Genomic DNA, 23,173 nt, shown 5'->3' with positions numbered 1-23,173 from the left:
TTAGGAATAGGACTCTTCTCTATGAAAGGGGAACTGAAAAGCAAATTTGGGTCAGCAAGTAGATGGAAGATAAGAACAAAGGCAAGAAAAAAGTGGCAGTGGCTCAGGAACTGAAGAAAGAGATAAGGAATAATCTGCTGGCAAGAAGGACTTGATACCTATGAATTCCAGAATATGGAATTGGAGACAGTTTAGTAAATTGTGTCATGAGACAAAATTTGGGGGGGAAGCCAGAATTAGAAATGCCTGCAGACGTAAAACATAGCTTTAGCCTCAGCTGTTGCGGGGAAGAAGAGTGAAGAAGTTTGGAACAGGCTAGGACATAATATAGTTCTTTTGAGAAAAAGAAAAGTGAATTTTTTGATAGCAACAGTATGTCACAAAGGGTTAAGAGCACAGGAAGGCTGAAAGAGTTCTAGTTCAGCCTTCGTTAGTTATCAGGTGCATGACCTTGGGGTGATTTTTTTTTAGCCCTGATTTCTGTATCTATAAAATGAAAGTGTTTCTTATGTTAGTGGTTCCCAAATGATAGGCCATGGGCTGTGTGTTGGCTGTTCTCGCATTGCTATAAAGAAATATCTGAGACTGGTATTTATACCAGTCTCACTGGGAGACTTGGCTCACTGCAACCCCCACCTCCTGAGTTCAACCAATTCTCATGCCTCAGCCTCCCAAGTAGCTGAGATTACAGGTGCATACCACCAAGCCCAGCTAATTTTTGTATTTTTAGTAGAGAGACTGGGTAATTTATAAAGAAAAGAGATTTAATCGGCTCACAGTTTTTAAAGGCTGTACAGGCAGCACGATGCTGGCATCTACTTAGCTGCTGGGGAGGTCCCAGGAAACTTACAATGATGGCAGAAGGCAAAGAGAGAGCAGGCACATCACATGGCCAGAGCAGGAGCAAGAGAGGGAGGGCAGGGAGGTACCCCACACAAGTAACCAGATTTCTGGAGAACCCACTCAGTTTCACAAGGACAGCACCAAGGGGATGGTGTGAAACCATTCATGAGAAATCCACCCATGATCCAATCACTTCCCACCAGGCCCCGCCTCTGATACTGGGGATCACAATTCAACAAGTGATTTGGGCTGGAACACATCCAGACTATCTTAGGCTGGCACTAAGTTGCTAGCTAGTAAGGATCACTTAGGGAGCATGTTAAAAATCCATGTTCTTGTGTTCTACCTTCACAGATAGTGCTTGAAATAGTCAGGGGTAGATCCCAGAAATCTGTGCTTTGAACAGGAACTCCATGTGGTTCAGAGGCAGGAATGTAGATGAGACTACGTAGCCTAGAGACTGTGAAGTCTCTGCAACATTCTGTTTTTGTTATTTTCTCTTCTCATCATTTGCCTTTGTACTTTGTTGTGTTCATGAATTGGGATGATGCTCAAAGATCCAATAAAGAAGTTTATTGGCACACTCTTTCTAGCAGACACTTGATGTTCTGGGAGCCAACCGATGCAGGGAAATTAGTTTTCATTGCTCTCTCAGCCCCAGCAGTACAAACAATCAAAAGTCTAATCTAGAATCTGTTTTCATCTGACTTCTGAGCCCATTTTTGCAGATGCAGAAGTTTGCCTTCTTGACATCACTGGTTTCCTTTTTCTATTCTATGAGGCTTTTCTGAAGTCTAACTAGTAATATCTCCCCAGCATTTCAAACTCTTTAGAGAAAAAGTTTTCATAAATAAATATTGGATGCAGTCATGCTTTTGATTAAGTGATTTCTACAGTCATGCAGGACAAGGGAAAAACTTTCTGGAGTTTATCTTAGATCAAGTAAATCAACTTTCTGTGTTCAGTGGCTTACTTTTGGGGGAAATGATATGCTCTAGGGTCCACGTGTTACCTTGTTCTCCAGAAATAGCATTTTCTACTCATTAAGCAAATTAATTATTTTTCTGTTAGGAGATAAATAATCTGTAGATTTTTCCTGGATTTGAAACCTCATAATCAGTCATGATAGTCTATTTTATCTTATATTCCTATAAAGTTAAAATCGAAAAGATTATTAGAAACTTTGTAGTTTAAAGAAAACATGTTCCAGAGAGAAGAAATGGTTTGCTCAAGATCACACAGTAAATTGGTGGCAAAAACAGTCTCAGCCTCTGGTTCTTAGTTCTACATTCAGTGGCCAATAAAAATAATAAGAATATTCTCCACATTTATATTAGTCAGGGTTCTCCAGAGAAACAGAGCCAATAGGATTCTATATGTGTGTGTGTATATGTATTAATACATATGTTGAAAGTAATGGTAAAAACCACAATTACTTTTGCATCAACATATATATATACACACACATATATATGTTGGTGCAAATATATATTTATATATGTATATACATGAAACTTTGGTCAGAATGAAAAACTGTATATATACTAATATATATATGTATATGTGTGTGCGTATGTGTGTGTATGTATATATATATACATTCCAACCTTTGGTTGGAATGAAAAATTGAATAGCACCTCTGGAAAAACAGTTTGGCAATTTTTATTTATGTTGTGCTCTTGAGTTTTATTCCAGGAACATGAAAATTATGTTCCCACAAGAACCTATATATGATTGTTCATAGCAGCTTTATCTAAAATAGCTCCAAACTAGAAACAGCCTAAATATCCTTAAACAGGTGAATGGTTTAACAAACTGTGTTACATTTATACCATGAAATAGTACTCAATAATAAAAAGCAACAAACTATTGATATCTAACAGCATGGATGAATCTCCAGTGAAAAAAGTCAATCAAGAAAGGTTGTCTATTGTATAATTATGTTCATAATATTTTTTACATGACACAATTTTAGAAGTGGAAAACAGATTAGTGGTTTCCAGAGGTTAGAGATCGGTTGGTAGGGTGGGCAAAGGACCGGAGAGTATCGTTATAAAAGGACAACATGAAAGATACTTGAGACAAAACTAATTTTGATTGTGGTGGCCTTCACATGAACGTCTACATATGATAAAATTGTATATAACTAAACACACACACACACACACACACACACACACAGTACAAGTCAAACTGGGGAGGTCTGTGAATTATATAAATGTTAATATCTTGGTAGTAAGACTGTAATAGTTTTGCATGATGTTATCATTGGGGGAACTATGTAAAGCGTATACAGGTTCTCTCTAGATCGTTTCTTACAGTTGCATGGGAACCTACAATTATCTCATAAAAATTTCAGATAAATGATATCCCTACTAATAAGCAAGTTAGAAAACTGTTAGTATTTTTCTTATGCCTCTAAAGGATATTTTTATGCTTCTATTGTTGGCAAGGACAGAGGAAAATAGACACTTCTATACTGTACTCATGGGAGTAGAAATTGCTGTACTTCAAAAAATGATTTGATATATTGAATTCATTTGGCATAATAATTTCACATCTGTGAAATTGTCCTAGGAAAATAATCAGAAAGATGAATAAAACTTACATATAAGTATTTTTATTATAGCATATAGTATATTGTATTATGATAGAAATAAAAATAAAAATAACCTACCTAATATAGTATTTTACAGGTTTTATTAAAATTATATTTTCCAACAATATTTTTTAATTGGAGAAATGCCCCTGAGATAATGTCAAGTACAAAATATAAGATAAAATGTTATTTATTATATTACAAACAACATATCAAAATAGATCACATGACTCCTATGCGTACTAGCTGTGTGATCTTGGGTGAATTGCTAAACCTCTCTATGGACTTCTTATCTGTACAATAGGGATGTAATAGGAATCACTCATTTTATTTTTTAATTAAATGATTAAAGCGCTTCCAAGCATATCCTAGCACATACATTTTTAAGCTGAATTTAAATAGTAGTTGTATTTTGTTAGTAGTAATACTTCTCATACTTGCATTCTTCTGTATTTTAAAAATCTTTAACAATGAGCATGAGCATGTGATACTTCTTGTTTAAAAATAATTACTATAGGCCAGGCCTAGTGCCTGTAATCCCACCACTATGGGAGGCTGAGGTGAGAGGATTGCTTTAGGCCAGGCATTCGACATCAGCTTGGGCAACATAGCTAGACACCATCTCTACCAAATTTTTTTTAAAAAACTAACTGGACATGGTGAAGCACACCTAGCTACTGGGGAGGCTGAGGTGGGAGGATTGCTTGAGCCCAGGAGTTGGAGGCTGCAGTAAGCTATAATAGCACCATTACACTTCAGCCTGGGTGACGCAGCAAGGCCCGTTCTCAAATAAATAAATAAATAGGCAAGTATATATAATGTTTAATTTATGCCTTCTTACTCTAATCATGACTAATTTCTGTCGATACTTAATTTGTATCCAAAATGCCTATAGTTAATTCATTTCTGAGGGGAAAAGACATGCAAATTTCTACCCAACTGAAATTTTCCTTATAGATTCTCTTGGAGAGTGACAGTCTTTGAATGGAGTATTTAAATTTTGATTTTAACTATGCCCAAATTTAGGGCATATACTTAAGGAATATGATTTGATCCTGAAGAGCAGAAAAAAGTGTTGAAAAATATTTACTGTTAATTTTGATAGTAGATAATTAATTGACTGCCTGAAAAATTAATCACTGATGAGACCATGAAATAAATAACATATGCTACTTATTTCAAAAGATTGGGATGATATATTGGTGATTGGAATTGAGAACCCAAACCACTTGCTGGGTCAGGTTATGAAGCATTTCATCATTTACTTATTCTTGATGAATATTTAGTTTGTCTTAAAAATGACAGTCATCATAGCAGCCATCAGAAAATTTTGTAGACTTTATGCATTGCAGCACTGTCAGAAAAAAGAGCAATCTGGGGAAATAAGAAGCTACAGGATGCGAGTCAAAAGGGACTGTCTAATTCATCCAATATCATCTACTTACCTAATTTTACCCACCAAGCCATCTATCAATTTATTTTTAACCCTTTACTCCTAACCCTGGGATCTTGTAAAAAATTGTGATTCATGATATTAGGTTTTTAAAGTTTAGAAACATAACATCTAACAACTGTTCTGCCCATTATTTGTTTCCATTTTTATTTGATCATGCCATTTTCCTTTTTAGTATGCTTTGTGTTTTTCTTTTCAATATTTTATTATCCAACTAGTCCTTGGGATAATCTAGACAACTGGTAACAAAGTACTTGCAAAAATATAACATTTTTAAAGAAGGTTATTTTCTGAAAATAGAGATTTTTCCTTTATGTATTTACTCAGTCCTTAAGAAAAAACCTAGAATCTGTATTGCTTTCTAAAAATCATTAGTGTTTGACAGTAACGTTTCTTGTTTAACTTTTAAAAAGACAGGGACAGCCTGAACTTACTAGGTTCTCATTTTTAAATTTTTAACATAGAAAAATTATTTTAAAACAGAAAATATTCACGTCGCTTTTTTTTTTTTTTTTTTTTTTTGGACAGAGTCTCTCTCTGTCACCCAGGCTGGAGTGCAGTGACATGATCTTGGTTCACTGCAGCCTCCACCTCCTGGGTTCAAGTACTCCTCCTGCCTCAGCCTTCTGAGTAGCTGGACTACAGGCGCCCGCCACCACATCCAGCTATTTTTTTGTATTTTTAATAGAGACGGAGTTTCACCATGTTGGCCAGGATGGTCTCGATCTCCTGACCTCGTGATCCACCTGCCTTGGCTTCCCAAAATGCTGGGATTACAGGCGTGAGCCACCGCGCCCAGCCTCAAGTGGCTCTTAAACGTGGAAATATGCTCAATCTCAATCTTAATAAGAAAAAAGCAAACTAAAAATTAAACGTTAATATACCATTTTAAATCCTCCAATTTTCAAAGATGAGAAAGTTTTATAACACCCTCTTCTGACTTGACTGCAAGGGGAATAGGCACTGTTAATACAAGTGTGAGAATTGATACGATATTTATCAAGGACAATTTGGCAATCACTGTCAAAATTACAGATATACATGTTTTGATCCAGCGATTCTACTTCCAGGACTTTATCTCAGGTATCCCGGAACATGGGAAAGATGATTGTGTGAAGTAATACATCATAGAATCATCTGTAAAAGCAAAAGATTGACACAACCTAAGTAGCAACTAACTAAATAAATGATAGCATATCTATAAAATGCGATCCTATATATTTGAAATATAACAAAGCTTTTAATGTGCTATGTGGAGTATTTCCCAAGCTATCTTGTGAAGTAGACAGAGCAAAGGTACACGACCATGACAATAGTCTGTAGCCTATTTGCTTCTTATTAATATTTTCGTAAAGTATCTCTGGAAGAATACATTAAAACATGAAAAAATGGTTTCTCTATGGAAGGTTACTGTTAGAAGACAAACAGTTGATAGAGACTTTTAAAATATATGGTTATTAAACTGTGTGATTATGCTACCTAATCAAAAAATAAATTAATTTTATAATCAATGCATACACATAAAACATATAGTAAATGGAAATGTTTAAAAGCAACTTTCTTCTTGCTGGGAAGCTAATTTTTTCTTAATATGGTCCTTTAACAAGAAAGATACTATATAATTATTTTATAATAATAATGAGAAATGATTTTTTAAGTTTAAAGAGAAGAATAAAGTTTGCAGCATTGAAGTCAGTTTATTACTTGTTTGTATTATTCACATGAGAAAAAATATAAATGAACACCTAAATAAGTGAACCACTTTCCCCCTTCTCCCTCCACCTCATCTTCTTCTTGTCTAATTTATCTGTAGTATTGGCTCGTATTGGAAAGATTTTCAAAATATATTCACAAAATATGGGTACATGCATGACAATTGTAAATTAATATTTAGATATTCATCTAAATTATGTTTTTTCCTTGTTCATATAAATAGAAGCAGATCAAACTGCCTTTCTGCACATACCAGCCTTATTTTAATAGGAATTGTATTCATTTTTCATTTAGTTTCATTTGGGATTTTTCAAACTAAGAGATTGTTCCACGTTTGCTACTGGGTTGTATGCCCTATATATATTTCTGTGGAAAGTATTAGCACTTATCACTAATTTTTGCTATTATAACTCTAGAGAAAATGTGGAAAAAGGGAACTTAAACCACTGATCCACATAATGTCATCTCAATCTAGTTCAAGATATAGTGTTTCCACATTTAATTAACCTTCTGCCTAATCCTGTGATAACCTACTCTTAAAATTTATTATAAACTCAAGCATGTTTTTGGAGGCTCCATAAACTAATTCCTTTTTCAACCATGCAGTTTGGGGAACTAGTCAGGATTGCTTCTGAAGCTCCTGGAAGGGGCTGTCAAGGAAGGGCTCAGATCTGATGCACCATGAAAAACTCCAACAGGTAATGATAGCGGAGAGAGAGGTGAAATTGGTGAAGCTATTGGACTGCCCTGGTCTCTGGCTACTTTCTTACAGCCTCGCCTCCTTCTGCTGAATCTGCACTAGAGTGACTCATTTATGTCTTTACACCTAAGGAGGACAGCATTCTACTCTAGGCAAACGTACGAAAGAACCTAATGGAACTCTGGCTTCCTTCATTAATACAGCCTTGCTCTTTCTACAAAACACTAATACATCTGGATAAAAAACAGAATACAAAACAAAGTAAACGCCAGGCACTAGGTACAAAACAAACGAGCAACAACAATTTTCAGAGCATCATATTTAGAGGAATTGTGAAGAAATTCAGTTGACCTTGTGGCACCACATCCAAATCGGTATTAGTAGCACTTTACACTGGTACTCAGCTACCAAGTACCAGAACAGGTAATGTTAGCAAACATTTTAATCTCCTATTCAGAAATCCGATCCAGAGCTGTTAACAAAAAGCATATTTGGCTTGTTTAAGTTGTTTAATTTCTTTTGTCTGATCAGAGAAAGGATACCTCCCTCTGTGCTCTTGTATTCCATGTGGTACTTACTTCACTTTTGACTTGTTACTAGCTGTTTTCTCGTCTTCCCTGTTCACTAGAACATGAACAAACTGAGGATGAAGACTATGTTATTTCTATCTTTACCAGAGCTTCTACCAGCGGACCTGGCTTAGAGCTGTGACATGGTTAAGGTTTATTTGATTGAATTGAGTAATGAGTGACACTTTGATTATTCAAATGTAAACAGAGGGTTAAGGAAGGGAGATATGTCAGGTTTGAAATCGAAATTGGTTGTATTTCTAATATATTAAGTGTTTGCTGCAAATGTCATATTCCAGAAAGATTGTTTGGTGGTTCCTGGATCTGGGAGAGAAGATGCTACTGACCTGCTCTCCTTGGTTAGCCAGGAAGACCACCCTAAGAAAACAACAAAACCTTGATTTGTTTAGCCACACTGTGTGTGCGTGTGTGTGTCTGTAAGTGTGTGTGCATTTGGATCCTCACCTGATGGAGAAAAGTGACACCTCTGTTTATTTGTGCGTATGAAGTGTTCTACAGGTTATGAAGTGCATCTATGCTTTTCCATGATCATATTTGATGTTCAAAACATTACGAAAATACTTTGTCTAGTTTATAATCATGTGAACTAAGCTTCCGAACAGTTAAGTGATTTGCCTAAGTTCTCCTAGTTAGTAAAGGTTGGAACCAAGACTGCGGTAAACCTGAATTATGTGGGGACCTGCCCTGAACTCCACATTGACTCCCACTGATTGGTGGTCCCTGCTCCTTTCTTTTCCTAGTCACTGTTTGCTTGAGAGACTGTTGTATGTCTTGGGTGTCTTAGGGTAGTGTGAGGATTGGAAACATCTGACCCAAGGATTGGACTCCCTAGTTTAGTGGTTTCTGCTCAGGGCATTCTACCAATGACTTACCCACTGTCTCATCGGTTAGGTGATAACTCTAAAGAATGGCTCCGAGGGAGGTGGAAAGGAGCACTCCCCAGTGACTCCGTTCCAGCACGTCTCTTTGTTTCCCTTTGGACTGCTCCACAGCCTTCCTGTCTCTTGGTTACTACATTTTGCTTGATACCCTTGGGCTGAAGGAGGGCATGCTGTGGAAATGATTACATCTACACGCCAGTTGGCACAGAGGAGCCATGCTGTGTGTATTTATTTGTGCCCATGCCATTTGACAACAGTAAAATTTAGTACTTGGCTTCTGTTTATAAAGAAATTGGAAAAGAGGCCTTTTCCTCAGTGGGCTACTCACCAACAACTGTAAAGATCTGAGTTCTCAATCCTGGCTGGCTGCAACTGTCTTCATATACACCTGGCAATATTTGGCTTCTCATCACAGGATAAATATTTGGGACAGAAGATATGTATCCATCTCCCTTATTGACCCCAAAGCACTTGCATCATATCACTTCCATTAGTGGCACTGGAACACAGTACCAAGCATCTTGCCAGTCTTTCCAGATTACTTGAGGTCAGGTCCCTTCTGGTTCTGAGAGCTACAGTTCTTACGGCTGAGGCAGGAGGGTATGTGTGTGCGTGTGCGTGTGTGTGTGTGTTGCTTTTTTCGTTTGTATTTTGCCTAAGATCTTGCCTAAAACCAAATTTAACCCTGCTACTCCCCTAAACAAAATAAAAGACACAATTTTCTCCTCAATAAGAATATCTACTTTGTGACAGGCATTATGCTTCACAAGTTATCTGTATTATCTCTACTCTAAAATAGCCCTGCAAAGTGGAAGCTGTTATTCCCAATATACTATGAGGAAGTGAGGGACTCCATATTTTCTCTAAGATTACAGCGGCAGAACTTGAATTCCAAATGGTTCTTGTCAGGCTTCAGAGCCCATGCTTTTACTGGTATGCATTACTGCATAGCTGAACTAAAAGAAACTTAGTTTTACAAACGGTAACAATTAATTTCACATGGTAACTTTTACCCAACCTGCTACCTAAAGGTAAAAATTTTGGACGGAAAAAAATATTATACAAGAAAAAAAATTCTTTCTTCAAATAATTTCTTTGAGGAAATACATTTCTCTATAAAAGTTTTTGAGGAAAGAAAAATTTTTAGTGAAAATTAGCTAGCTAGATGCAGGCAGGGAAAAGTGCACATATCATTTTGTGGGTGGGTGAATACAAAAGCAATGGTTTTTAATGTATTTTAAATCAACAATGGATTGCTTGAAGAGAATGCAAGGTTTAGGGGAGGAGATGTTTGAAATTTTCGAGTCATATAGGATCATATTCCCTTAGTTTACCTGACTAAAAATATGTAAGTAGTATGTTAGAGTCAGATGATGCTGGGAGTTAATTCTCCAACTTTACAGTTGGAAGCATATGACTTGGGGTTCATACAGGGATATAAATAGACCTAGAACCTGAGCTTCCTGAACTTGAGCCCAGGTCTCTTTTGTGGGCGGCCATGATACACTTTGGTAGGGAAGTAGACATCTCAGCTCTTCAAACTTGCCTCAAAAATGAATCCAGAGCTCACTGCATTGATGTGGGGGCTCAAAGCTGGGTATATGGCAGTTCAGACATTTGAGCTTAAGAATATTTCTGGGGACAATTCCGAAACCAAATAGACCTCATAAATAAAATAAGAGTGATTCTTACAGACTAATGTTCTTAGTGAATGATAAAGCCAGGGAGGACACAGCACATTAGGTTCAGAATGTAAAATCTAAATAATGTGAACTTGATCAGCAGCTTGCCAGGCAAGGAGCCTGGGCAGCAGGTTGGTGGCATGCTGGCTAGCTTAGACAGGGTGGCATTTTTCCTACCGTATAGTTTTTATGCAGAGCACACTCCAAGCAAATGATTCTCAGCAGGGAAGGATGCAGATTTTTTTCTAGTGTATTACAGTCACTGGGGTAGATGAAATATGGGCCCTGAGAGCCTTTTTGGCAAACTCTCCAATTACTGTAAGGAGTGCTTATGAAAGGAAGAAGAATGTGGGCTTTTTAAAAAGTCTATTGAAACCCCGAAATATTTTCCAGGGGTGTGTGTGTGTGTGTGTGTGTGTGGTGTGTTTGTGTGTGTGTGTAATTGATCTTGTTAAACTGAATCATGAATTTTTTTGTGAATTCAAAGCCAGAATGTATTTTCATGTCCCTCTCAATGAGGAGGATGAGAATGAGGTGGACAAAAATGGAGTGTTAGCAGGAAGTGGGTGCCAATGGGAGTGAACCTGTGTTATGGGGGATCTGAATAAAAGATCCCATAGAACAGCCACAACAGTTTAAAAAAAAAAAAAAAGTTCCTGTAAGCTCTTCTTACCCATTGAGCACAAATGACTACAGGATATGCCCGTCTGAAACAATCAATAGGTTTCTCAATAGGTATTTTTTTGTCCTCCCAACCCATCTCAGCTACCTCTCCCCAAGAGTCAAGGAGAAGCTGTCACCTTGTTGGTTTGAGAACTGATTAAACTCCATTGCTAAAATCCATTCTTCTGCTCCAGCTGAAAATTCGCCCAGCAGGAGATGGTTTCCTGATTGAAGATATGACAAAAGAAAGCAAAGGTCTAACAAACATTCCATTTCTTTTTTCAAAATGTTAAGATTTTATGGTCAAATAAGTTTGCAATAGAGCAATTTATCTCAAATTTCCCACATTATAGGAAAATTGAACAAGCAAAATCAAAGAACTTCCCATAGAGAGTGACAGAACTGGGTTTAGTACTTGGATTCTAAAATCTCATACCTGAGCAGGATGGGGAGGCAGCAGTCCTCAAATTATTTCCAGCCCAAAGTTGCCAATAAAACTTCTGAGGTCAATGAAGTCCACGGGTATGATAGCAAATCCTTCAAAGATGTCAGCACGTTCCTTCTTTGAGGCCCAACTCTAACGTCACCTGTTCTGTAACATATCTTTCCGATCCCACCCGTGGCGGGAGGAAGGAGGAATAAACTTCTCTCTCATCTCATCTCATCTGCCTGATAGAGGTTACAGTCAGCCAATTAAAAAACTCGAATAACATGCTAACCACTTAAAATAGGACTATTAAAATATATATGTAAATCAGCAAATGTTTACTAATTAAATTAGCCTTTAATTAACTAATTTAACTAGCAAACATTTACAAATACCTTTTATATACATATTATATATTTTTATGGCCCTATTTTAAGTGGTTAACATGTTATATGGTTTTTTAATTGGCTGTCTGTAACCTCTATCAGACTATAAGCCAGGTCTTTTCCGTGCATTCCCAGTCCCTAGCAAGTGTTTCTCACTTAGTAGGGATGGGCAAATGTTTGCTAATTTAAGGCCGATTCTTGGAACTGTTCTCAGCCAAAGGGCAAATCCTCTTACTTTTTTATTTTATTTTTAGTGTTTGTGAGATAGTCGAGCTTTGATCTATGAAGGCAGAAGCCACATTTGTAATTGAACAGGGTTATTACTTTTTCATCTGTGAATCTGATCTGGAAGACTTAGCATCTAAAAATGAGACTGAAATTAAAATTTTGAAGCCTTCTATTTCTGAGCCAGAGTTTTAAAGAGAATATTTTTGGCTTCAATTCCGAGGAGAAGAATATTCAAATTTATTATTGATATGCTGCCATTCTAATACATTAACTCTTCTCATCTTGTCTATCATACTATAAGTCTCTTTCCTTCTTTCCTTCCTTCCTTTCTTTCACCTAGAAATGCTAATTAATTTTTAAAAATCCGTCTGTTTATCATCATGCCTTACATCAAATGGCACTAATCTGCCAAAACTTGATGGAGTTGACTCTGAGGTCATGGGATGCACATTGAGTTTAGAGGTCTCTACCAGTTTGCAATCCAATTCAACTAGTAGTGTCACTCTCGGATTAACTCAGTAGACTTTAGAATTTATTTATTCATTTTTAGTTCCTCATGATCTCTCTTTAAAAAATATATATATTCTTTTTCACTTTAGAGATTCCATGGTAGAATCAGAAAAGTGGCCAATAACAAAGGACCTTGGCCATCACTTCAATGAGCCCTCTACCCTTCCTATGATAGGGGTTACTTATGTTCGTCTTGAATACTTCCATTCAAAGCAATTTATTATCTTCCAAATTAACACATTTCTTTCTTAGTCAACCTCAATTCTTCTTTGCCATTCTGGGTATACAGATGGAGTCATATTTATATCAATAACCCAAATTTATTTTCCTTTCCTATATATATGTTCTTGAAATACCTAGGATAGCTGGAGTACTCCCAGAGTTTCTGGGTATGTCTGGATTGTGTGTGGAGGGTATTTCCAGAGTGTTCATAAACTACCATGTGGGTTTCAGACCCTGTTCAGCATCTACCCAGTTTTTCCTCTCCCACTTAACGTTTTCCTTGTCAGTTTCTTCTCATCTCAATAATCTCTACTAAAATACTACCCGGTGGTTGCTGGACTAGCACTATCAAAATTACGTGACAGCTCATTTGAAATGTGGAATCTTGGGCCTCACCTCAGACCCACTGAATTGGATCAGCATTTTTTCCAGTATTTTATTTTTTATTAACAAATAATTTTTGCATATTCATGGAGTACATATTTTGATATGTGCAATGTATAGTGATCAGATAAGGGTAATTAGCATGTCCATCATCTCAAACATTTATTTTATTTTAAATTTTTATTATACTTTAAGTTCTGGAGTACATGTGCAGATTGTGCATGTTCTCACTCATAAGTGGGTGTTGAACAATGAGAACACTCGGACACAGAGAAGGGAACATCACATACCGGGGCCTGGGGGGTTGGGGGCTAGGGGAGGAATAGCAGGGGGTGGGGGGATTGGGGAGGGATAGCATTAGGAGAAATACCTAATGTAAATAACGGGTCAATGGTTGCAGCAAACCAGCACCGTGGCATGTGTATACCTATGTAACAAACCTGCATGATCTGGATTAGCATTTTAATAAGATCCTCAGGTCGCTTGTAGTCTCATATAAATTTGAGAGGCATTGTTCTGTCTAAATAATGCCTGTGGCCTTGCCCATTTTTATTATACCAATTCCAGGACTAAAAGCGGTGCTTCTGGTTGATTTCCAAACCAGAATGGCCAAGTAGAAGAAGGTTCTGCACAGAAAGTGGAACAATGACTTCTCCTATTTTATGACCCCGTTTATCACTTTGTAGTGTCCTATGCAGCCATATCCTGAACCCCACTCTATCCATGGAGCTTTTCATAATCCTCCAACCTCCCATCTCCCCCAGTTTCCTTCTGAGGGATCCTGGAAATGCTATCTCTACCATGATGTTTTTTCCAGTGAATTTTTCAGAGTTCTCTTTAGGCTCTTTAGGTTTCCTTGCCTATTCTTCTTCAGTCTGAAATTTTAAAGCTTACCTAGAAATCAGCTGGAGACCCTTGTGGACCCACACACATCACACACATGCAAATAAGTCTGAGTTCCTCCTGGATTTAACTGGACCATCCCATATTCATTTATATTGTACTGACATTATACCTTCTGAAGACTTCTTTATTTTCTAATTTTTGTCTTCTGAAGCCATGGATAAATACACTTTTAATCTCTCTTCCATATAACTGTTCTTTAGGTATTTGAAGGTCATTTTTATGTCCCTGTCTCCTAATCCTTCTCATTTCTAGAGTGCACATTCTCAGGTCTCTCACATTTTTCTCATGTTTGATTTTTCAATTATTTGTCCAGAATGTAGCTTAACTCTCTAAGAGTGGATGATACAAATTGATCACAAAATAAGTTGATGATCATAAGCAGGAGATATCAGAAGTTAGAGAGTGACAACACAGGACATTCTCATATACATGAGGGTGTCCATAATGCTGCAGAAGATTTTCACATGTAACCAAGCTGGAAAAGAACTCTGCTACTTTACTACCTCTCGTACATCAAACAAATGAAATACTCATCTTCTCTTCTCAAAGTATCACTGTCCATGTTATTTTTTTCACCAGTTTATTTATATTCTAAATTTTAGTTTCTCAGAGACCTGAGAACTCTTCAAACAACAAAATTCTGGGAGTCTATGCCTCAAAGGCTCTGTTGTCCAGGGCTACTCAAATTATTGGGTGTTAGCAACAATAGACTTGGGAATCATAATAAATCTGATGTGAGAAATGTGATGGCTGAGGCTTTTATAAGTTGATGAGGTACATATCTAAATAAACATGAAACTGTCTTAGAATCACAGGCGTCACTGATGGTATTCCATTTCTCAGATTGTAAATCGTAATGCTTTAGAAACGTAATTCTTTTACTTGTTTTGATAAAACAAAAAAATAAATTACATAAATCATCAGTGATTTCGAAAGTTCTCTGAGGCTGTGATAATGTGGCATACCTTCTTTTCTTTGCCAGCGATTACAATAAATACAAATCAAGATTTTTTTTTTCCAGCAAAATTCAGTATATTACATTTGAGGTAATATGTGTTATAGTTTAAGAAAAATTTTTTCTAAGCATAAAACTAATAATTATCATAGAATTTTTAATATTATAATTGATTATATTTACAAAAAAATTAAAATCATCCATAATCTTATTACTTGAAGTTAAATGTGATACTTTTATGTACTTTTTTCATTTTTAATCAATGAAATATATAAACATATACATGAGTATGATTATTGACTTTTTGCAGTATTGTATATTTTCATGTTGTTAAATATTCTTTGATTTTAATTCTTGCATAACAAACCAGCACAAGAACATACCATGCTTCGCTTATTTTACCATTATCTTATTGCTGAACATTTCGATTGCTTTTAACATTTTACTGCTTTCACTGGAATGAATATTCTTGTATATATATTTTGACCACTTCTGTGATTATTTCCTTATAAGGGACTCTGTGAGTTGGAATCGGTGACTTAAAAATTATGAACGTGTCATACATATATTTTAAATGTGTAGGTGCTTTAGTTTGTCCATGAATTAAAATGCCACTTGGGTGGAGTAGATAGTGTGTATGGGGGCTGGGGGTGGGCAGGTAAGGGGTGAGGAGATGGAGAATTGGAGTTACATATTCTCAGGGAAAGAAAAAGAAAACAATTTGTTACGAGATGATTCAAGATCTTAGCTATTAAGTAGTTCTAAACATTCTAAAGATGTAATTTTATAATGAGAAATCTTAATTCTATAATTATAGAAAAGGGAGAATTTCTAATCTTTTCATTTCCTAATAGAATAAAAAAGCACACACTCACATTTAAAGTGTGTAATTAGTTGTTTATCTTGGCATAACGCTGAGACTGAATAATCTCTTCAAATTTTTTAAAAAAGCTTTATACAATTTTCTTTGTGTCACAAAAGGAAAGATACATAAAATCAATACTGTAAACTCCGTGAAGGCAAAAGATGGCAGCTGTCCTAGGAAGTCTGTATCTCAGTCCCCCATAGATCTGTTGACACATGAAACGTACACATTAGATATCTGGACCATGTAGAGAATCTTTCCTTGTGACTTCTGGAGTATAAATAGATCTGGTCAAGATAATTTTATTTTCATTAAAATTCTTAGAGAGTGATATAATGGAGAAAAAAAGAAGCCCTGTAAACAAACCAAAAAAGTATGTAAAGACCATTCTGAAATTGAAGTATTTAGAAGGTTGGATGTGATTCTCTATCTAGAGTATGCATTAGATGGGATTTTTTTTCTTAACCAGGAAAGTCCAGGAACTCACAAAAAACGTTTCTCTCTCTCTCACTTTTCAAAGGCAAGTTACCTGAAACTCCGTCCCTCTGTTCTTCTCTTGCCTTAGTACGGCTTAAAGAATACTCAATAACACCTTCAGAAATATTTCCTTTTAAAATTTAGTCCAATAGGACTGAAAAAAAAAATGGCTTATAGTTTTAAAAAATCTAAACTCTACCATCTGTAGCAATACAAAGAAAACATTCTATGCTCTTTTAATGTTTACAAGGTAATAAGCAAATTTAAAGGATAATACATAAAAGCTAGATAAATTAATTCGAATGAAATAGTTTTTTTTTTTCTTTCTTTCTTTCTTAATGGCTCAAGTCCTTTTCCAACTATCACTGAAGTTTTTTAGGAGTTAAAAAAATGCACGGAGGAGCATAGGTTTCTGCCTTCTTGTCCCCAGTTAAAAGCATTCTGAATACTAAAACTCTAATTTTATTCTCTTCATTTTAGTCTATATATAGAAATATAAGGACAAGTGAGCAAAGGATCTTTGTAGCAGATTGTTTCAAAAAGGAGGATTTAAAAGAAAAAAATTTAACTTTAACCATAGAAACTGTTGACCCTTAGGAAAAAAAAATTAAATGTAATTAAAGAAAAAGAAAGGATGAAGGAAATAAAATTTAGAAATAAAATTATCTGTGGTAGGGATATACAGAGTGCCACACTGAACACACCTTCTCAACTCCCATACTCCTGGAACAATTATATGTTCAGGAGAGATGAATAACATTGTCTTCAGTGGGAAGCAATGGGGAAGGACAAGAAATGCTAGGATGTCAGGGGAGACATGCCCCTGTGACTTTGATTCAATAAGTAACCCATCCATCATTCCAAGGTTGATCATTCTTACCACTGATAAATGAATTAATTTACATTCCTTTGTTTAATGGCCTTATTACAATTGTAAATGTATAAGTGATGTTTTAGGATCTTATGCATAATTACTGAGAAAAAAGTTTGCATTTTTGAGCCTGTACACAGGGTTGGAATTTTAGTAATCAAAGATTTCATTTTGGATGTTTCCAGTAATATGAGTATAAGTAGGAATGTGTCTTTGTGGGTTGCTTGGTGTGTCTGGGATCATTCACCTCCTACTTCTCTTAACTGGGAAAATTGATCGTACCTATTTTTTTCTTTGAACATGCCAAAACTCTTAGCAAATATTTGTAAATTTTTCTAAAATATCTAGAAAATTGTGTTGAAGGTCTACAGGTCAAATAGCATTTGTTCCACAGAAAAATCCTTTACTGGATGATGTATTCATTACATGTACTCAAAACCCAGATATAATAATCTGTTCAGATAAAGGTAAATAAACTGAGTCCTATATTGTTTTGCTTTTAGTCTTCAGTGACATAGTTTTATAGCAAACACTTTCTCATCATACTATTCCAGAAATTAAAACAGAGCAAGATATCTGTGATATACCTGAGAGGGAGTTATCTGTTATTTCCTCTATCATAAAAGCCATTAATATAAAAATGATCATAAACAAAATGAGAAAGGGCTTGGGGGCAATCAATAAAGGACAAATTATACAATAAAAGCACTAATCTCTTTTCTGAGAAAATTTTCATCGAATGAATTGTACAAAGAGTCTTCAAGGAATAGTTGACTTCAACAAGCTTTCCACCGGTCAGCAAAACTCTTTTGGCTTTGAAGCAAAACAAAACAAAAAACAGATCAGCAAAAATAAGCAGTAAATAAGAAGTAATGCTACATCTTCCCATCAAGAAAAATGAGCAGGGAAAGGTCACCACCTTGTGTTTTCAGGATTATTTGTTTATCTCTCAGTTTGTGGTTCCAAAGTATTTTATCAGCATTAATTAGCTTTACTCTTAAAAATTTGGAAACATTCAACTCAGAAGGGTTATGCCAATTTAAATCTCAAAGAAATATTTCGAGAAGGAGCATGTTTCTTGGAATCAGGGGTGTAAAGGAAAACTGATTTCTATTCATTTTGTTTCCATTAAAACACCACAAGTTATTGGCTTAAATTTCCCTATTTTTTATGTTTTGAAATTAATACAGGTTCAGCTTAGAAGATTTAATATAAAATAAATAAAAGATAAAATAAATAGCCCTAATCATGTTATTCAATAACTATAACCTGTAGATCTTTTTTATATCATAAGTAGCTTTGTATCCTCCACCCTCACATTTTTTTCTTACTTTCTGGTGAACATTTTCCCATGACATTTCTCATTCTGCGAAGTTTATAGGTTTATCATGATGCATTTAATCAGTCTCCCTTTTAGTAACCATTTATTTATCTATTTTTAATTAAGATGAATATCATCAATTGAATAAGAAGTCAATCATGTGAGCCAAACACAGTTCTGAAATTCAGATGCCTGCTCCAGATCCCAATTTAGCATAATAAAGCAAAACTTGATTTATCTCCCTTCCAAGTGACTCATTTACTTTCAAAAGGCAGACAAAGGAAATGATATACAAACTTGGTCAATTGAGAAATGCAAAAATGTGATCAAAAATGTGAGGAAAATATTTTAAAAATCCAGGTAGTTAGGAGCACCCAAAGTAAAGGGTCATAGAAGCTAAACCAGAGCATACTTCATCCAGTCACTGTAAACATATTACAACTAAAGAGCTTCTGCAAAGCAAAAGAAATTATCATTATGGTGAACAGGCAACCTACAGAATGGGAGAACATTTCTGCAATCTATCCATCTGACAAAGGGCTAATACCCAGAATCCACAAAGAACTTAAAGAAATTTACAAGAAAAAAACAAACAACACCATCAAAAAGTCGGTGAAGGATATGAACAGACATTTCTCAAAAGAAGACATTTATGTGGCCAACAAACATATAAAAAAAGGCTCATCATCACTGGTCATTAGAGAAATGCAAATCAAAACCACCATGAGATACCATCTCATGTCAGAATGGTGATCATTAAAATGTCAGGAAACAACAGAAGCTGGAGAGAATGTGGAGAAATAGGAATGCTTTTATACTGTTGGTGGGAGTGTAAATTAGTTTAATCAGTGTGGAAGACAGTGTGGTGATTCTCCAAGGATCTAGAACAAGAAATACCACTTGACCCAGCAATCCCATTACTGGGTATATACCCAAAGGATTATAAATCATTTTACCATGAAGACACATGCACACGTATATTTATTGCAGCACTATTCACAATAGAAAAGACTTAGAACCAACCCAAATGCCCATCAATGATAGACTGGATAAAGAAAATGTGGCACATACACACCGTGGAATATTATGCAGCCATAAAAAAGGATGAGTTCATGTCCTTTTGCAGGGACATGGATGAAGCTGGAAATCATCATTCTCAGAAAACTAACACAAGAACAGAAAACCAAACACCACATGTTTTCACTCATAAGTGGGAACTGAACAATGAGAACACATGGATGCAGGGAGGGGAACATCACATAGTAGGGCCTGTCGGGGGTGGGGTCTAGGTGAGGGATAGCATTTGGAGAAATACATGATGGAGATTACAGGTTGATGGCTAAGGTAGATTATGGATTAATGGGTGCAGTAAACCACCATGGCATGTATATACCTGTGTAACAAACCTGCACTTTCTGCACATGTATCTCAGAACTTAAAGTATAAAAATTATGGATATATGTGTATAGCCATTAGTCTACTACTGTGGCTGGTTTGTTTTCATGGCTGAGAACTGGCTTTGGTCGCAATTCTACATGACTAAGATAAATGGGTATATAGAGAGTCATGTGGTGGCATGAAATCCAAGTATGATTATAATCCCAGAGCCTCTGCAGGTCTGTTTAACAGGGTTGAACCCACCAGTGATTCTCCCTAGAATGCCTGCCTCATCTCCCTCAACTCACTTGAGTGCAGAGAGATTCACTAGAACACTGAGTCTCCATGAAAGGAAATGGAGAATGAATAATTTCCCAAATTTATTTGAACGCGGGACTAATTTCTCACCTAAAACAGTTATTAACCTTTCACAGATGACTACTGTCCTTTGGAACACAGTTTGAGGAACATAGCTCTGACTAGACAGCATTACCTTTCTCATACTCCTCTAGCACTTACATCTGTTGCTCCTTCAGTGTCCACCCTTTTAATATTATAGCAGGAGTAAAACCTGGAGTGAATATTGCAATTACCTGGGAAGTAGTTAAGAATTCTTCTGTTCTTTGGATCTTCTGAAACCATGCCCCAGGCATTGGTTTGGTTTTGAGTTTCTTGGGCAATTCTATTATGAAGCCGTGAGAACCACTGCCTGATGGTGCACTTTTTCTTTATGTATTTTACAGAATATGTTTAATATAGCTTCAGATATCCTTAAGGCTAATGCAAGGACCTTGTAAAGATAACAGGTTCTCCACAGATATTTGTTGAATGAATGAATACAACCCTAAAACATACTAATGAAGACAGTATCAAAGTAAGATCTGAAATCAAAATTTAAAAGGCAATCCCTGATAACTGCCTCCTTTTCTTACTGCTGTATATGTAGGTTTTAAAAGCTAGAAATAATTCCAATAAGTAGCCATACATGTTTTCCAAGGATACTCTGATCTTCCTAGTGGACTAAAGAGTTTTAAATTCTACAAGCAAAGCAGAAAGCAGAGCTTCTAGGTATGTAGCTTCTACATACAGCATTGCAATGGAGCTTGCCCTCCATCTTTTCTTTCTTTTATAGCTGATTATTAAGTGATTAATATGTAATGAACACTATTCCAGGCATTGAGATTATGCTAGTGGACAAAACAGACAAAAATTCTTGCCCCTACTGAAGTTAAAATCTAATTGGGGAAAATAAAGATCATGATAAGAGCTAATAAGGAAAATAAAACAGAAAAGATTATAGAGAGTATAAATGAGGCTGCAATTTTTAGATAGGGAGGCTAGCTTAGGCCCTGCTGAGGAGGTGTCATTTGAGTAAACAGTGGAATGAATGAAGGAATATTTGAGTGACAGCATTCTCCAGGCAGAGGGCACAGCAAGAGCAGAGGTTCTGAGACATGAGTACACACCTGGTATATTCAAGGAATAGCCAGGGTATTAGGAATAAGAGACAGTCAGTCAAAGAAGAAAGGGGGAAGCCACATTTTGCAGGACCTTGCAGGTTCTAATATGGACATTGGCTTTAATTCTTAAAGAGATGGAAAGTCACTGAGGGTTTTGAATAAAGGAGTGAACTGATCTGACGTTTTAACAGGATCACTCTGGTTTTCATGTTGAATAAACTGAAGAGGGTAACGGATGTAGCAAAGAGACCAGGCAGGAAGCAATTGCAATAATCCAGATGAGATGATGTCGGTTTGGAGCAAGGTGTTAACAATGGGAGATAAACAACAGCCAGATTTTATGTGAATCTTCCCTTTGATCTTTGATCTATGGACCAATGTAACAAGACTGGAGAGAACACAATTTCCTCCCCAGATATACATCATCATAACTCTAATGTTCATATTTTCTTGGAGCTCAGTGTAAACTTCTAACGACTTCCTTTTTACAATCGCAAACGACGTAAAATAAGAGGAAAATCTGATTCAGATGCAATAAGCTCTCAGCTTATTTTGCTTGGATTCTGACTGACCAATTTGTGAAGGACCCTGAAGAGGATATTTCTGTACTCAGCAGCTAGTGGAAATAGATGAATCTGAGCATTCTTCCTAATTCTGAGACTCTGTGATCCTTAGTTAACTCTGGAAATTGAATGTGAAAAGACTGAAAAGTTATATGTAATAGTGGCACCAATTGTCATAATAAACTAGAAGCAAATACTAATGATCACAGACATATTTAAAATATTTTACACCTGTCCTAGCACAGACCAGTCATAACAGATGCCAACTGTAAACAACAGTAACAGCCATTCATCAGGCTGAATATTAGTTGTGCTTATGCTCAGGTAAAAATCAAATTATATTTTAGCTGACACTGTTTGACAAAGATCCATGTCAGTTTGAACCAATTCAACTGAGTAAGTGTAGTGAACACAGATGTTGTGCCTAGGTTTATGCCTGATACTTTGAGAAAAATATTAAAAGGAGTATAAAATACAGTCGTGACCCTCTGAGTGTTTTAATCTGTTTCAGAAGACTACAATTTGCACTCAAAACAAATTAAGAACGTTGTAACATATGAGGCCATAACAACTATTTTACAGGTTCTTGGCCTCCAAGAACCTTGCTGCCAACAGCAGGTTGCCCCCAGCATAGTAACTGTGTCTTTCTTGAGGCTTCAGAATAGTGTAATGAAAGAACAAGCTTACTTGCAAGATATTAAAAATTGTTGACTTCATGATGCTTGTTGGCATCTTAAGAACAGACATGCAATGTCTCAAGCCAGCATTCAACACACTAACTTAGGCAACAGTCATATAAGTCAATATCTCTTCTCCATATTCATGATCCTCCCTCCCACCCTGGTTTGGATGCTTCCCAGCACTATAAGAACCAACAATCATAAGCTAAAGTATATCTGGAGAGTGGGAGAAGCAGTCCTGCATATGCATGCTTTTCAAATGCTTCACCCCCAATTTATGATTGGCTTCAGGAAAATCTGTGTTGTATGGCATCTGATCAAGTATGGTCAAGGTCTGGATGTGCATCATCTATTCAGCATGTAACACAGGTTAGTAGAGGGTATGAGTCCTGTCCAGACTCAACACACCAGGCTTAC

The 23,173-nt window shown here is 36.2% G+C and overlaps 1 protein-coding gene and 1 long non-coding RNA gene across 3 annotated transcripts in view; one reads left to right on the top strand and one right to left on the bottom strand.

Moving 5' to 3' along the window:
- Positions 1 to 23,173, top strand: part of FGF12 (fibroblast growth factor 12) — a 587,631-nt gene that overhangs the window by 93,835 nt on the left and 470,623 nt on the right. The window lies entirely within an intron of this gene.
- The window catches only part of LOC135270799 (uncharacterized), a 41,658-nt gene continuing 36,629 nt past the window's right edge, over positions 18,145 to 23,173 (bottom strand). Inside the window, exon 3 of the long non-coding RNA XR_010338945.1 lies at positions 18,145 to 18,168. This is a non-coding gene — a long non-coding RNA (uncharacterized LOC135270799). The remainder of the gene's footprint in view (positions 18,169 to 23,173) is intronic.

Source organism: Aotus nancymaae, unplaced genomic scaffold (assembly GCF_030222135.1).
Source record: "Aotus nancymaae isolate 86718 unplaced genomic scaffold, 86718_ANA_hifiasm-v0.15.2.pri h1tg000067l, whole genome shotgun sequence".
Classification (NCBI taxonomy): Eukaryota; Metazoa; Chordata; class Mammalia; order Primates; family Aotidae; genus Aotus; species Aotus nancymaae.
This window is presented reverse-complemented; position numbering and strand designations above follow the sequence as displayed.